This window comes from Acipenser ruthenus, chromosome 4 (assembly GCF_902713425.1).
Source record: "Acipenser ruthenus chromosome 4, fAciRut3.2 maternal haplotype, whole genome shotgun sequence".
NCBI classification, from domain to species: domain Eukaryota; kingdom Metazoa; phylum Chordata; class Actinopteri; order Acipenseriformes; family Acipenseridae; genus Acipenser; species Acipenser ruthenus.
Genome location: NC_081192.1, coordinates 81,436,785 through 81,454,480, shown reverse-complemented (window position 1 = coordinate 81,454,480; position 17,696 = coordinate 81,436,785). Strand labels below are relative to the sequence as shown.

At 36.6% G+C, this 17,696-nt stretch overlaps 1 protein-coding gene across 1 annotated transcript in view; it reads right to left on the bottom strand.

Annotated features, from left to right (window-relative positions):
• LOC117399694 (zinc finger protein 385D-like) overlaps positions 1-8,455 on the bottom strand; it is a 172,559-nt gene extending 164,104 nt beyond the window's left edge. The window contains exon 1 of the mRNA XM_059022935.1: positions 8,435-8,455. The gene's annotated coding sequence lies outside the window, so the exon portion shown is untranslated. The remainder of the gene's footprint in view (positions 1-8,434) is intronic.
• Positions 8,456-17,696: the final 9,241 nt, after the last annotated feature.

The window sequence follows — 17,696 nt, the reverse complement described above, 5'->3', positions numbered from 1 at the left end:
TGACTGATTTCAGAGACCCCTTTCAGCACACATTTTTGACTACCAAATGTTATCTCAGGTACAGTAGTCCATGACTAGTGCTAATAAGTCAACAGTTGTGCCTCAGAATCTTTCTTGAATTCAATATTAGAATTAGTAACACATTTCCCTGTATTGAACAGGTATTTTCTTTTATAAGCAGAGTTTCCATATGGTTAGGGTGAACTTTATTTCCAAAAATATTTGTGCATATTTATGTTAGCAATTTTCCTGACTGAATATACAGTATTTGCTTGGGCAAATCAACTGTTGCTAGGTCAAGAAATATAAAGTGCTGCACCACATGTGGGTGTCTGAGCTCATAATAAGAAAAGCACATAACCCATTTTAACCACCGGGTCTATAATTTAGGACTGGTAACATTGAAATATGTAATTAATGTCTTTGATCCAGTGGCTGGTGATCAGTTTATTGCTTCAATATACTATCAGGAGAGGTGTGCAAGAGCATTTTAATAAGTTCTTCATTCACAGAAAACACAGGGGTCTGCAGGAGTTAGACTGACTCTGATATGTCTGGAATGACTGGAATTTTGTGTCTGTTTTTTGTCTTGTAAGGGTTATGGTTTGGCTTTGGATTAGGGTTAGAACATATAACTACAAAATGTTGTAAAAATAAAATAAAACAATAAAATAAGAACTCAGTTATCGCTTTTGGACTGATATTTCTATATACACTGCATGTATAAATGAAATATTAGTGTTTACACATATTTCTACACATACTGTCTACATATAGTTCATCAAAATCTGCAATATATTGTAGTTCTCCAAGTTTATACTGAATTAAATTGATCCTGTAAAATGTACAAACTATACAATGTTGTATAATGATACTTAAGAGGTGCTACAAATGATTATTTCTAAACTTGATAGTAACTGTAATGTGAATATACTACCCAACACACACATGTATGGCCTTTCATCAATCAATTTATAGAAATACATTATCTCTAATAGGAATGCCATTCCTATTAGCTTTACCATAACCTCCAGCATGGCCACTTGGAACTCAGTGTGAATTCACAGGGCAGCCCTAGTCCCATATGATTACAATCTATTTGAAAACCTGAAGCAGCACCTCCAAAGTAAGAATGAAAAAAACAAGGAAGCCAATGTTCTGAAAGCAGTGCTGTTCATTACATGGTTCACTGCTGTTCATTACATGGTTCACTGCACACACACAAACATATCTGTGCTATGTGCATAAAGAAGCTGGTGGAAAGATGAGACAAATGTGTTAAGAGTGTATGAGACATTTAAAAAGTGAGATGTCAATGAACATTTTTAAATAATATATAAACCAGTGTTGTTTTCTATACAACCATTTTATTATGATAATCAAAAGTGAAGACACAACTGTGCTGGGTGTCAGAGTTACTTTTAGAAGTGAGGTAGTTAATGTTATTTTTAATTTTTATTATTATTATTATTTATTTCTTAGCAGACGCCCTTATTTTGTATCAATGTCAATGTTTATAACATCATTTGGCATCCAGAATTGAATATTATTTTTGTAGAATTCTGATGCCATCATAATGTCATCGAAATATACTTCTTTTTTATTTTGGAAATGCACGTTCCAAGTATTAGACACTAGGGGTAGGCCAGTGCCAGTTTGGTTTGATTTACATCGTTCAATGGGTCAAGATGGGTAATATTCCAGGGACAAGGAGAAGAATCATCATTTTAAGACAGAAACACACTTCCTTATATCCTGTAATCCCGTTGCAAATCTTGTGTTAAGAAATGCTTATCACACAATTTCAGAACAAACAACGCAAAGGCCAATGAAACTCTGTGTCAAATCCAGTATAAAGTATTTTAACACAAAGGTATTTTTCTTATAATTATAGTCATTATAGCCTTTTTTTTAAACTGGATTGGTTTGAAGTTAAGAGTTGTATATCTTTTACCAAACATTTTGTTTTAACTAGAAATTCATATTACTGTGAAGCTATTAATGTTGAAGGTCTTATTCCTGAGTGAAGTGAACCACATAACACACATAGGGTTCTTTTCATAAAAGTACTTGCAGATTATCCTAGTTAATCGCATTTCATTTAAAGCTAACAAAAGTCGTCCATATTGATATTCACAAATTGATTATTATTATTATTATTATTATTATTATTATTATTATTATTATTTATTTCTTACCAGATGCCCTTATCCAAGGCGACTTACAATTGTTACAAAGTATCGCAGTACAAAGTATCAAAGTACAAAGTATCACAGGACAAAATATCTGTGGCAAAGTGGTTTGCAGTGTGCAGGTGTAGAGGTGATGCAGTGCTCAAGAGAATGACAACAACAATGTTACTGGTGAAATTATGGTTTATTTGTAATCCAAAATCACTTGACAACAGTAAATAATAATGTTAACTGGCAATACACAACGTTGCGTATTGCTCAGTAAAACCACAGGGTACAGTCCCGAAATAATAAACACGGTATATAATTAGACACGACAAAACAAACAAAACACGATTTACAATACGGTTCTCCTTCCAGTTTAGCGTTAACCATAATAAAGGAACAGATCACCTCACCACGTCCCCTTATGTACCTTCAATCACGCCCCCTTGGTAAACGATTGCAACCGCTCCTCCAATCCACGTCTGCCACATCGCTTCCCTTCCAGGTCGATGACATGGTGTACCATAGCTCCACCCCCTTTCTAGATGTCCGACTTCCACCTAACCCTGGGAATAAAATGTCTGGCCATCCAGTCCAGGGCACTCTGTTCCCTTTATACAGCAGACTATTGCAGACATTTGCCAAGCTTTTTGAGATGTTATAGTAATAAAATAATGACTTGGATAGCATTATTGAGGAATTGAGTTACCAGGAGATGATTTATCAGTATGCACGACTATGAAGAGATATGCGATAACGTGGTTCACGCAATTCAAGCAAGTCACAGCATAATCACGTACTCACTGCACTGTGCTACACAACCTGTCTTATACTGAAAAGCGATCTCCGTTCATCATTTTAAAATACTTTATCCCAATTAAACAAAGTAACGTCCCAATTAAACGACATAAATAGCATTGGGAAGAATCGTCTCCCAGAGTTGTATCCCGACTATATTACATTACAGAATATTACATTACAGAGTATCATTTTACAGATAAGAGCAGTTATAAAGTACAATAAAATCAGTAGCAAATACGATCAAATTCAAATAAGAGCAAGCTAAAGAATACAGTAAATAATTACATTTGAGAGCGTGTTCAACAAAGAGCAGTTAACTTAAAACTTATAACAGCCAATTATGCTTCCATTCATTTTTCTCCCCTTATCTAGTCATTGCGACAGGAATGGTGTACGTGACCTGCGACAATTAAGCTTTCTAAAGGCCTTGCACACTGGATCCGTTCCATCCTTTAGAATCCATCATCCGAAAAAGTTGTGTGTCATTATCAATCGATTGCACACTAGATGTGTTAATATCGTATTTCAGAGCGCTGATATGCAGAAGAGGCTTTAGTAAATATACCTAGTTTCAGTATTTTAACAAAAAATAAATACAATTCTGTCAATTCATATATAACTTTCAACACAAAAAATGTTAAATGTAGTATAAACTTAATGATCAGCAAACGGTGATGGAAAACATTTGTTAATTACGTTTCTACTAGACTACGATAATGTTGTTACGCAATACATTAAAAAAAACATATGATATTACACAAGATGGTTGTCATAGCATCAGGAACCAAATATTTAATTTTTCAAACACTCGCTCCTGTAATAAATATATATATATATATATATAGTTGGGAAGCTAACAATGAGCTACCGAAAATACTTTCCATCACTTTCATGTACTGCCCCTCTTTTCTGACTGTTAAGCCCTGACCACTCTTGCCCTCTTTGTAATCTTTGTTGGATTCATCATAAAGTAATTTTTGTTTGGCGACACACTCAATTAGATTTTCCATTTTGTTCAGGGTACTGCAAGAACCCTTGTGTCTTCCCAGTCGTTTTTCATTGGTCAATGTCATTTTTAACGCACGTCAAATCGGATCAAATCGAATTTGTTTCAATTCCAAAATTGATGCATCACCGTAATATGACAATTACGGACTCAGTGTGCAAGGTGCAATAGAGAATGCACATGGTCGTTTTTTAGACGCACGTTAAATTCGGATGCGTTATCGGATCCAGTGTGCAATGGCCTTAACAAGAAATGTGTTCATTAACGACCTCATCGACTCAATTTCAAAGCATAACAGATTGATTTTATAAACAGAAAATCACTTGCTACGAAAGCTGTCATTACTATACAGCGACTTTGATACAATAACACTGTTTTTTGAAAATCCACCCCGTAGTATCTTATGTAGTCTGATTGGTCCAAATCAATACATGTACTAAGTATTTGAAACACGCACTAAACAGCACATTTTTGACCTGGATGGCCAGCTTCCAGTTGTAAGATCCGCAGTTTTCCGATTACATTGAGAAACGGCCTGACTCAATTTCACATGTGTTGCTCTACATCAAAATAAACCAGGGAACGCAAGCACTTTGATATCCATATATTTGTTTGAAACAGCACATATTATGGAGGATATTCCCTGCCAAAATTAGGAATGAATGAATGAATAAAATAAATAAATAAATAGACCTTTTTATTAATTCATTTTTTGATATTTATTCATGTATTTTTCACAATTTCCACTTTGCTTTTTACATTCTGATGTGACGCGCGCCTTTCTTTTTCGATGTGGTCTCCATATTTCTTTTTCAATGTGCCACAACAGCTTCTGTCAATCACAGCCAGTGGGCGGTATCAACGACTCCAATGGCTGGCAGAGATTGTTCCATCCATAGATACGGTTCCACCCCCTCTGGCAATGCAATGCAACACAGTTGATGTCAATCTGACAAGGTTTCTCAAAGTTATACTGCTGCTGCGAGTTACAGCGAGTTTTAAGGAGTTGACTGAAATATCCAACATTTATGTCCCTGTTTTGCCACTCGTTAGCACTCCAAATTTCACTTTCGTAACTTAGAAACTGGGAAATGGGGTCCGGTAAGAACACTTTTTTATTTATATAGCCCATCGTAAATTACCAAAACACGATACACACACACACACACACACAAATGCCCCCTTGCCCCACTAACATGGGGATTAACATTTATAATAATGATTACACATTAAATATATGTCATAGTTCTGAGATTTGATTCGCAGTGTCATTTCAGTTTTGCAGTCAATTGATAGACTAAGTTATATTACAATACTGTATAGTATATTTCTTATTGATTGGAATATTAGTTATTTGCACAGTTATTTCTGCAATTAGCATGATTATATTTGTATATACTTGGTATGTGTTGGTTTCTTATGACTTGGAAATTTGAATCTGTTATTGTAATTGTATTACATGTCATATTTTCTAACTGCACAAGTACTGCGACCACTTACCTAAGTGTATCAAAATCAACACTGGATGCTTAATTACATCCCAGATGATTACTTTTAGTATTTTTTTTTTGTCTATCTGTGCAACAGAGCCAATTCTGAATTCCCAGAGTTTCTGTAATACAGACTCCAGGATAACCTAAAAAAAACCTCGTCCTAGTCATGGCCGTAACTAGCTATGAGGACACTGAGGTTGTGTCCTCGGTTGTTTTTTTGCATCATCAATGCTGATACTCATAAGAATTCTGGTAAAGTACAAAAGACTCCTTCATTTTCTCTTGGTTTTCCATGTAACATAGATTTGGAGGTTGAATAGTAAATACCAAGCAGTCGTATATAAATACTGCCAGCTAGAGCTTGAAACCTGAGTGTGACCTCGGTAGAATGTCAGCTCTGGTTACGATGCTGGTCCTAGTGTTGGATCCCTGTATCTGCTATATGCATTCACTGTATTTGTTTATAGTAATGCTAATATGTGTGTTATTTTCTTATATATATATATATATATATATATATATATATAAAATCTAACTGTATTACATCCATCTAATGTAATAAAAGTAAAAACTGCCCTAATGTTTTATCTTTGGGCTATTGCTGTTTTACGTTAATGTTTTTTGTTTATAAATTAAATACCTTTTTTGTATGTTAAAGAAACAAACATGTAGGCATGCAGATGGTCCTTCTAATATTACATTTTGTAACACCATAGTCAAGGTTGCAAGGTGTTCTGCTTTGTCCTCTTATAAACTATTTATATCTGGAGTCAGATGTAACCTACACAAAGTGCACGGGTCCAATTACTGGCTATCCAGAGGATATGTTTCACTGAACTTACCCTTCATTAATGCAGTCTTATTACAGTACTGCAACCAGTAACAACTCTTGACAAAAAGTCTGGCCTAGGCCAACGATTTCCTGTATTCCTCTGAAAGACTGTGATATTTTAATACTTAAGAATAATAACAAGTGTCTACAATGTACTAATCCCACTGGGTATTCTGCAACTGAACACTGGGAGCACAAATCATTGGATTTACTAAAAAGTGACATGTAAGCAAATATGTATGTTACTAAGGCGACAGAACAATTACAATACAAACCATATGCAAAAACACAAAGCAGTTATATTGTATGTTTTGGCACACGTTTCTTTTCCAGCGCATGAAAGTATAGAAAGCAATGGAGCATGTTATATATGCTGCAATTAATGATACATGTGGATGTAATAATGATATGTTAATAAAGAACACTTTGCTAAACTGTTCTGGCATATATCCCGTAATTTCATGTGTTTTGTGTTTTGGGTGCCATGGTTTTCTCTCCCTTTGTTTTTTTTTTGTTTTTTGTTTTTTTGGGGGGGGGGGATGTACAACCCTAACCCTTCATGAACACCTCAGGACCACCAACACCATAAAACATTAAAGGACCTGCCAGAGAGATGGAAAGTTAGATTCTCCAAGGAAGAACATGCCGCAAAAGATATGATCACAAGGAAGGTGATGTGAGAGTTACAAAACATTAATAATATTGCAGTTGACTGTTGACCATTCTGCAATAGACAGGCTCATTTATTAGTTCTCTTTCCCTATTGTACATTTTTGGGCCATTCTAAAATTGTGGAACAAAAGCTGTTAGCTTATTTACACTTAAATACTGCAAATTGGTACAATTTGTGCAAAGGATGACTGCCTTTAATTATTTTGGATTTCTATTTAAGAATTGCTGACCGAGTACAGTACTTCCCATAATTCCTGCTATGTGTTATCAAAATTTACAAGTAATACTTGATCTGGCAGGAAAGGAGGACAACAAATAAATCCATGAACTAACACGGTTAGTCCCTTGAACAATAAGCATCCTGGATACCTCAGTAGATAATCTCTTTTTTCTATATATTTTTTAACATACCTGGTACAATCAGTAGCAGTAAAATTATTAAAGAGTTTTTTGGTAGTCAAGAAGACTTTTATGAATATTATTTTATGAATATAATTCATTCCAGTTAAAATAAAAAAAATTAAGTTGTGTGTCCAAATGTCCATCCAAATTGCATAAAATGTGAGTAAGTACAATAGATGACATACAGAAATAATGATTCTATGCAAGCTAGTGGTGACATCAGGACACATTTTTGGCCTTGTAACAGGGGGTGTGGGTGGATCACTGAGGACACGGGAGTCAGCGATTGCCTTTGAGATACCCCACAGGCTCACAGTTTTTCGTTTTTTTTTCTTCTACCAACTATGGTATTTTTCTTTTCCTTGCGATTGTTTCTTTTTACAGTGCCGGCGAGGTTGAACACAAAATTTTCAAAATGATGATGAAAGAAAAAAAATAAAATACTGTAAAGAAACTACAAATAAACTGTGCTGTTTTAGAATAGTGTGTTTTTTAAAGGTTAATTTAACAACAACAAAACAAGAACCTATTCCGTTTGTTTTTTTTTAATTTTTTTTTTTTTATAAGTAACTTTGCCCCAAATTATATGGTTTAAAAAAAAAAATTAAAAAATTAGAGACGAACAGCACACACTGTACAGCGCGAAAGCGAGTTGTGCTTACAATTAAAGTTGAAAATACTTTTTTTCAACTAAAGAGCAATGTGCCTGATATTAAAAAGTCTGCGGTCTTTGATAGTAGCGATGGGATTTTAGAGATCTGTTGTTGCTCGAGACGAGTACTTGAGCATTACAATTTCTGAGTACTCAAATCAAACGCCACTCTCCTCTACATACTGTACTAGTGTACATAAACCTCCCAAACATTGCCAAGTCCTATTTTAAATGTCAAACTAACACACAATCAAGTAATATATTAAGTAATTAATATAATGTTTGCCTTCTTGTGCAGTTAATTGTATATGGTCAAGTAATACTAAATAACGTAAAGTATTCAAATTCACGTATCCACACAACTTTACATTAAATTGTAAAAAGAGATGCCTGGCCTACCTCTTTGAAGTGTGTCTCAGAGGTCCTTTACTTTAGTGCAGTAGTTCCAACATACAAGTAAAAACTGCTAAACATAAACGGCCGTTGCCACATGCCCAGGTTCCCTTTCCCTCTGCATTATTCACACCTGTTGTTCCAGACCAGGCACGCTATATTTAAACTTTTTTCATTATTTATCTGTCAAGGGTTTCGTATGGTTATTGTATTCTTTGCTTATTTGTATGGCTTATACACATGTATATCTCCATTTATTAATAGGAGCAAAACAGTTCAATATTCTAAACGTGAAGTACGGAAGCAGTGCTCTCCCTGCCCAAGCGAAGTGGTGGAGCGGCAAACCCCCCCAACCCCCAGCACTACACCCCTGCATTTCACCAAGCCAAGTCTCACTACAGCAGTTAGTAAGCAACAGCCAAGAATGGCAATTCTGCAGTACAGTACTAAGTAAACAAGTTGTTCTTGGCAAGGTATGTGACATAAGGATGAATAACATGTTGGAACATAATATTGCTTGAGTAAAAATATGAATCAACACTACTATACAGGCTTGGTTAAAAATGTCTAATAATTATATGTGTCAAGGACATACAGCAGTAGGCCTAACACGTGGTAGCCGAAATAGTAATTGTACAATGGAACAAAAAGCAGGTTTAAAACCTGGGTTTAGGAATAACTAACACATTATTTTGTAAGTCGGTTGTACGGCTCAGGGATGTAATTTTTTTGTAATAAAACTGGGAACTTGAACCCAGAGATGTAAAGATTAATATATTGTAAATTATCGGTAACCAGAACCTACCTCCTACTGATTATATGGAGCTGAAAGCTGGATATTGAACCTGTTCACAGTTTCACACCCTTACAGCACTAAAACAAACTATAAAATGTGTTGTAATGGTTGGAACACCATTACCACGGAGAGACACCTTTACTGAAGTCATCCTGTAATCCATATGGGAAAAGGGCCTGTTTATTAAGATGCATCACACAAACATAAGCAGGTTTTAGAATATACTTCAGTTTACTGATAAATGAAGAAAACTATACTGACCCGTATTACTAGACACATTGAAACACATATACATAGCTAAGGAGCTAGACATGGTTTGATTTGCTGACAGTAGCTCTCCACCCCAAATAACAAATTGCATACATGCATCAAATGTATGAGCAGAGCTAACATTACAGTGCATTAATGGTTACAGTCCACCTCATAATAGTTTGTTACAGTGTGAGGTATTTATTTACACTTCCATTCTTATTCACTACCGTAGTTATTGGAGCGTTTCTCACTTAGGTGTACAGTACATTCTCTAGTTAACAATGTGGCATCCATTGTGTTTACAGATGCCTCAAACAGTATATACCCCTGCAACTTGGGCATAGTAATAGAGTAATGGATGGCTTAAAGTCCATAATTAGTGTATAAAAAAGCTATGATCAATCATGATCTATGGACATGATGGACATGTTTATAATAAGAAGAAGAAGAAGAAGAAGAAGAAGAAGAAGAAGAAGAAGAAGAAGAAGAAACTGCAAAACCCTGCAGTAGTGTACAATAGCTGACAGATAATACATGTTTTGAGACTAGAAAAATGTGTAAAACCGTAATGAAATGTGGCCCCATGAAAAACGTTAGCATCACTGTTAGACCATGTAAAGTTTTATTAGATCCCTATGGCACAGTATTATAAGCAGTGCCTCCAAAATCTGTTCACCATTTTCTCACTCAAACCACTACAGCCTGATCATTGACAGAGCTGTAAACCCCAGCTCATGTATTCCCCTGCTAGGAAAGTCGATAAAGCAGTACTTGACACCTAACACATCATTCAGCCAACTAATCAAAATCCTGACTGCTGTTCAATTCAAATGTGAATGTTTTGACTGGTACTCCAGCCCCCTGTCCTATTCTGTTTATTACCACTTCATTTTTACTACATTTTGAACAAACCTTACAACAGTGCGGGAACTCTGTGGCAATCAAAGGTACAAATACCAAAAACATGGGGAGCCTTCAATCCGATTTTTGAAAAACTGATAAACAAGATTGATATTATTCGGAGTGTGATATTATCTGAAGCTTGTCCCTATTTAATCCCATTATATTCTGTCTGGGGCAATTCAATAAGGTGATAAGTTTGATGTAAATAATAAAAAACAAGTATCCCTTTAATTATTCTTTACAATATGACATTTAGTCCAGCCCTTACTAAATGGGTATGTAAACAGCTGGCTTTAGTGGTGATGTCAGGCCAGAAAGAATCACACGGACAGGGAGTACTTGCAGTGAAACTGAAGTGCTGCGACGCTCAGTGATTTATTGTAAAATAAAATGTTTAAACAGAAAACAGGACACGGCACTTGAGGCTAAAATAAATAGACAAACAAAACGGACTAACACTTAAACGAACAGTGGACCAACAGACAAACAAACACGGTGAGTCAAAACAAATAACAATTATTATTTTAGTTTATTTTAGTTTACTTTACTTTCTCTCCTCTCCACACCCATTCTCCACTCACCGAACACACAACCCCGAGTGAGTAAAATGTGCATCTATATATACTGTTGTGTCGTGATTCAATTACTAATTAATTATTCACTTGAATCCCAGCACGTGAACTAATTCTGTGCAACCCCGTGCTCACATATTATTACATACTTTAAATGCACGTGAAGTGAAGTGCAATCCCCGTGCCTAAATACAATTATACATTTTAAACACTCGTGCTCATTACCCACATTATATCCCGTGTATCAACTACAATACACCAACATTAACACACTATATGCAACATATAACACAAAAATACACACAGGGGTGTGGGGCACATTGCCACATGGTAATACCCATTTTCTAACATTCTCATAAGCCCCAAAGTATTACAGTAATGCTACTGTAGCATAATACATCTGTACAAATATATATTTTTTTAAATCTTTGTTTCTATTAATACAGTAATGTTACCCTGGCATTATTATTTATTTATTTATTAGCAGACGGCCTTACAAAGGGTGACTTACAGTTGTACACAAAATAAAATGCATATCAAGAATTACAGTACAATTAAGAGCAAGTTACAAAATACAATGACTTCAATCCTAATAAGAGCAAATACAAAACACAGTACGATTTGATATCGGGGCAGTTCAAGAGCAGATACCAGTGTTGATAGTTACATCAGGGTTAGATACGAGTGCAAGTGAAATACAAAATACTGCAGATTGGATTAAGTGCAGGATTAAATACAGTAAAATAGGGAGCAGATAAGTGCAAGTTAAAGTGTATTAAAGGCAGAGTGCTATATTGTCCAGAAGGGAAGAGTTGAGTTTTACAGGTGTTGTCTGAAGAGGTGTGTCTTGAGGAGGCGCTGGAAGGTGGTCAGGGACTGGGCAGTCCTGGCATCCGTAGGAAGGTCGTTCTACCATTGTGGGGCGAGGGTGGAGAAGGAGCAGGCTCTGGAGGCAGGGGAGCGTAGAGGAGGTACAGCTAGTCTTCTAGTTCAGGTGGAGCGGAGAGGTCGGGTGAGGGTCTGGAGGTAGCTGGGTGCAGTCTGGTCAAGGCATCGGTAGGCGAGTACAAGAGTTTTGAACTGGATGCGAGTGGTGATCGGGAGCCAGTGGAGTAGTGTGGGAGAAGTGAGGCAGAGAGAACACCGGATGAGCTGGAGCGGACGGGTGGCGGACACAGGGAGGGAGTTGCAGTAGTCTAGGCGGGAGAGTACCAGCGCTTGGACGAGGAGTTGCGTGGAGTAGTTGGTGAGGAAGGGACGGATTCTTCGTATGTTGCTCAGGAAGAATCGGCAGGTGTGTGCTAGAGTGGAGATGTGCTGGGAGTAGGAGAGGCAGGGGTCCAGGGTTACTCCAAGGTTCTTGCCTGAGGAGGAGGGAGAGAGCGTGGTAGATTCCAGAGGAATGGAGATAGAGAGATCAGAGGAGGAGAAAGATGAGGAGGGAAAGAAAAGGAGGTCATATTTTGAGAGGTTGAGTTTGAGGTGATGCAAGTGCATCCAGGAGGAGAGAGCAGGCAGACAGTTAGAGATACAGGAGGGGATGGTGGGGTCAGAGGGGGGGAAGGAGAGGAAGATCTGAGCATCATCAGCATAGAAATGGTATGAGAAACCATAGGATGCGATTAGGGGGCCCAGGGAGTGGGTGTAGAGAGAGAACAGGAGAGGACCCAAGACTTATGGGACGAAAGAGGATAGGAGAATAGAGTGATTGACAGTGTCAAAGGCAGCAAAGAGATCAAGGATAATTAGGACAGAGGAGAGAGAGGCAGCACGGGCAGAGTTTAGCGAGTTAGTGACAGACAAGAGAGCAGTTTCAGTGGAATGAGCGGAGCGGAAACCAGATATGAAGGGGTTGAGCAGAGAGTGGTTAGACAGGAAAGCAGAACTGGCAGTGTACTGCCTGCTCGAGGGTTTTAGAGATGAAGGGTAAGAGGGAGACAAGACGGTAGTTGGGGTCGAGGGTAGGTTTTTTGAGGAGGGGATGATAGAGGCTTGTTTGAAGGCAGAGGGAAAGAGACCAGAGAGGAGAGAGGTGTTGAGAAGGGAGGAGATGAAGGGGAGTAGAGCAGGAGCAGCAGTTTTTAAAGAGGTGAGTGGGGAGGGGGTCCAGGGCGCACATGGTGGGTTTGTGGCCCTGGAGGAGAGAAGGAGATTAGTAGGGGAGACAGAGGGTGTTGGGGGTGGGGGAGGGGGGCATGTGTTAAAGAGTTTGTGGATATCAGAAATTTTAGAGAAGAAGAAAGAGGCAAAGTCATCAGAGGAGATAGAGGAGGGAAGAGAAGGTAGAGTTTCCAGGAGTTTTTAGTGGAGGATTGGATAAAAGAAGTCCAGGTTTGGAAACTGTCCCCTTAACAACAGCTCCCGAATAGTTTAGCCGTCTAACAATGACAAATACAACAATTACTAGACAGGACAAAACTAACAAAAAATTCACGGTTAATACACAGGTTCTTCCTCATAGGTCTTTGCATAACCATAACACAATGAACAGATTGCTTTGTATATCCCGATATATCTTCAGTCCCGCCCCCTTCGGTAGTGACTGCAATCACGTATCCTCCAATCCGTGACTGACACATCGCTTACCGCATTAAGGTGATGACTTCTGGTATTGTGACTCCACCCCCTTCTTGGATGGCCGGCTTCCAACTGACCCTGGAATGAACTGCCAAACCATCCAGTCCGGGGGGCACACTGTTGCTGTTACACAGTGTCCTCACAGGTCAGGAGGGAGATTGCTGACTAGAATTTATTCTCTCTCTGTCACAATTGTATGTTTGTATTGTCGTTCTTGTACAGTGCTTTGGGTCTGAGAAAAGCGCTCTATAAATAAAATGTATTATTATTATTATTATTATTATTATTATTATTATTATTATTATTATTATTATTATTATACCCCGTGTAAAATGAGTTGAGTTGCTTCACTGGTGTTGATGCATTTTTTGCACTAAAAAATGACAACAACACAGCATACCTTTGAGTTTTGCATAATAATTTGAAAAGAATGCCAATATTAAATCTACCGATTACCTTCTTTTGTTTCAAAGTATGTTGTGTTTGGATTATAATGTAATATTGAATTGTGGTTTGTCAAACTTGTACTTTACTTGAACAAAAGTTATTGTATTGCTTGCTCTTATTGTATTACTAGTATTGTAACGCTTGAAATGTTTTTGCTTACGATTGTAAGTCGCCCTGGATAAGGGCGTCTGCTAAGAAATAAATAATAATAATAATAATAATAATATTATATAAAAAGAAGCTGAATTCAGTACGACAGTTAAATTAGTCAGGATTTGTGAGATTAATTAAAATGTTTTGCTTTGCTTTGGACATAAAATGTTAACAGTAATGAACAACTGTAGTTCAGATAGAAATGACTTGTTAAAATACAGTATTTATTATTATTTATTTCTTAGCAGACGCCCTTATCCAGGGCGTCTTACAATTGTTACAAGATATCACATTATACATTATTTCACATTATAAGATATCACATTATTTTTACATAATTTATACAGTTGGGTTTTTACTGGAGCAATCTACGTAAAGTACCTTGCTCAAGGGTACAACAGCAGTGTCCCCCACTGGGGATTGAACCCACAACCCTCCGGTCAAGAGTCCAGAGCCCACACTGCTGGAGTAGTGGTTTATTATTATTGCAATGTTAAAGGGACATCTGATGCAGGCGCACACATATTCTTTTCCGTTGATAAAAACTCAAGTCCTTTGTTTTTCTTTTTTTATAATCGTAAGTTCTAATTTGAATGCAAGTTGTGCCTTTTTGTTAACTATTATGTGCAACACTGTTTTTAGTCATTTGATCTTCCGTTAAAAAAAATAATGTTTGTTCTTTATTTTGAAAAATAAAACGTCAATGCATCGATTATCGTTGATAAATGTCTATACAATAATCGAATAAGAAATTAGGTTGCTGATTGCACCACTAATTAAGAAAATATACATTTTCAATAGTTTGTTTTCAAAATACAGTACTAATATGAATTATATACAGTATTTCTATTTGTATATAAACGTTTAACATCTTTTGTTAAATAGACTCGCAATTAAAACAATGTATATGACATATTTGGTATAGAAGAGTAATTTTGTATGAGTGTAACAGGGCGAGGAGCCCTGTACAGTTATTTTTAGAACAGGGTTTCCCCCTCCGCCCCTGTGTTATTTTGTATTTGTTTTGTATTATTATTATTATTATTATTATTATTATTATTATTATTATTATTATTATTATTATTATTGTTGTTGTTGTTATGATTTATTATTGTATTTATATGACGGCGAAGTGCTGTCTGTATTGTTTTTGTATTTATTTATTGTATTTAAATATTACGGCGTAGCCGTGTGTTTTGTTTGTTATTGTTTTATTTAAAATGTGTTCTGGCAGAGGCGAAAGTGGGTACTCATCCTCTGCCAGGAATAATTAAAAACCTCGTGCAGAAGGTGGCCATCTACCGAATTAAGTGATTCATTTATTGCTAATCGGGAGATGGTCACCTGCATAAAAGCCTGCAGCTCTCTGCACTCAAGGTGGGTGTTCGGAGGAGGAACAGGAGAGGAGAGGAGAGAAACAAAACGAAATGAAACTAAACTAAAAAAAGAAAACTGTATAGGAACAGTGAAGTCGATAGCCCAGCCTGACCTATTCAGTTTTGTATTTTGTGTTTGTGATTTTGTTTTGTTTAAAACTTTTATTTTGCTCTGTGAGCACTGTGTTTTGTGTTTAAAATATTTATTTTATTTTTGTATTATTTAAATAAACGGCACCGCCGCGTCTTTATTTTTGACTGCAGGATCTGTCGGTGTTTTTTTTCTTTCCTGACTCTGGCCTGACGTCACCACACAGCCACCCTGTCACAATGAGGATAAAAATCTGTAATCTGTAGATTTTTTGTTCTCTGTAAAATCAGCTTTAGCGAGTGACAGCTAAACTGTTAAGCTACTACTAAAGTCTACTACGACTAAAGGACTATGCTGTGCCAAAGTGAACACAGCATTAACAATATGTAAGGTACGTGCATAAGTTTGCATTATTGTTCATTTAAATATGTGATAAATGATGATGGTTCTGTGATTTCACATTGAAATTCATTAAAATAATGAATGTAGCATAATGCATTCTGTTAGCAGTAAAGTCATATTTTATGTAAGGACTGGGAATCACCATTCTCAGTTAAAATGTATAAATATTTCTGAAAAATGTATTATTATTATTATTATTATTATTATTATTATTGTGTAACATGCTTAATTTTTCAGAAATATTTATATGAAATCACAAAACCATCATTTTATAACATATTTAAATGCACAATAATGAAAACTGCATTCATCTACATGTAATTTTAGGCTATTTGAAAGAGTTTGATTGCAAGTTCAATTGCTAGAAATATCAAGAGCACAATACTGTATATAATGCATGATTATTGGTTTGTACCGAGAACTGGTGGTATAGTGTTAAACTCTATTACAATGTACTGCAGTTTTGATAGACCAAGGCTGACTGAGAAATATGTCTGGGTTTGGTCGTTGAAAAGGTGTCAACCCTAGGTGGGGGACTCTGCGTTGGTAGCAGAAATCATAATTTAAAAAAAAAACTATTGTGTTCAAAAGGAAGCCATTATCCTGTATGGATAACACATTTTGAGCCCAGTATGACTAGGCTAGTGAAATATGGGGTGTCCAAGTATTTGTGGAAAGTACCAATAGTATAACTTTATATACATGCACAATAAATACATTGCCAGTTTAATGTTACATTCAATTGCCAGTTTAATGTTACATTCAGTTGCCAGTTTTGAAAAATGGGTTGAATTCAGAGCTGGAATTGTAGTGAAAAATGGGAACGACCCTAAAAGCATGAGCAAAAGTTAAATATGCATAAGTGTGAGTCAGCTAGCTGCTGCTCTCATGCATTTTACTTTGATCAAAACCCTTGGAAAGTCTCAGTTACAGTGCTAAGAAATTCTTACAGCCTATAGCAATATCCATAAAAGCTCTGAAGTCTGCACATTAAAACACATTGGAAAGATTCATCTGCTTTTCCTGGAAAAAGTCAATGATGTACTCAAGATGCAGGCTAGTCATTAGGTGCTCAAGTCACAGTATCAACAGGCTTTGACAATCACCTATTGTGAATGACTGGGATTGGATAGCATACACTGTAGGGCATAAACTTCTGCACTGCCGAAGACAAGCCACAAATGCAAAATAGGTGGAATTACAATCAATAAACATTTATAAACAAGACTGATTGGTTCCATAAAGCACAGATGTGCTTTAGCACTTGAAGCGCAAGACAAACATATTAAATACTGTCTGGTAATGATTATCGTGTCTGGCTCTGGGGAACATGATTCACTAAAACACACTATTCATGATCACTGCAGTATCAGTCCCAGAGACCCAGCCATGTCTGCTTCCACAGGCAACGATGTACTGCACTACCACACATATTACCATACTGCACACATGGCTGGTTTCACAGACCCCATTAGCACTAATCTACCCGGACTAGATCAAATGTTGTTTAAATCCATCAAAGGGATTTTATGAAAGAAATGGAGATGGAAATATATTAATGTATGGCAGATCAGTATAATAAGGATGTACTTTACAGTGCCAAAAATCTTGGACTCCAATGTAAGCTTTGTGTGTGCATCTGTGAATGTGTTCATGATGGTATTTTTGGTTCTAGGTATCGAAGTGTGCCTTGGTTTAG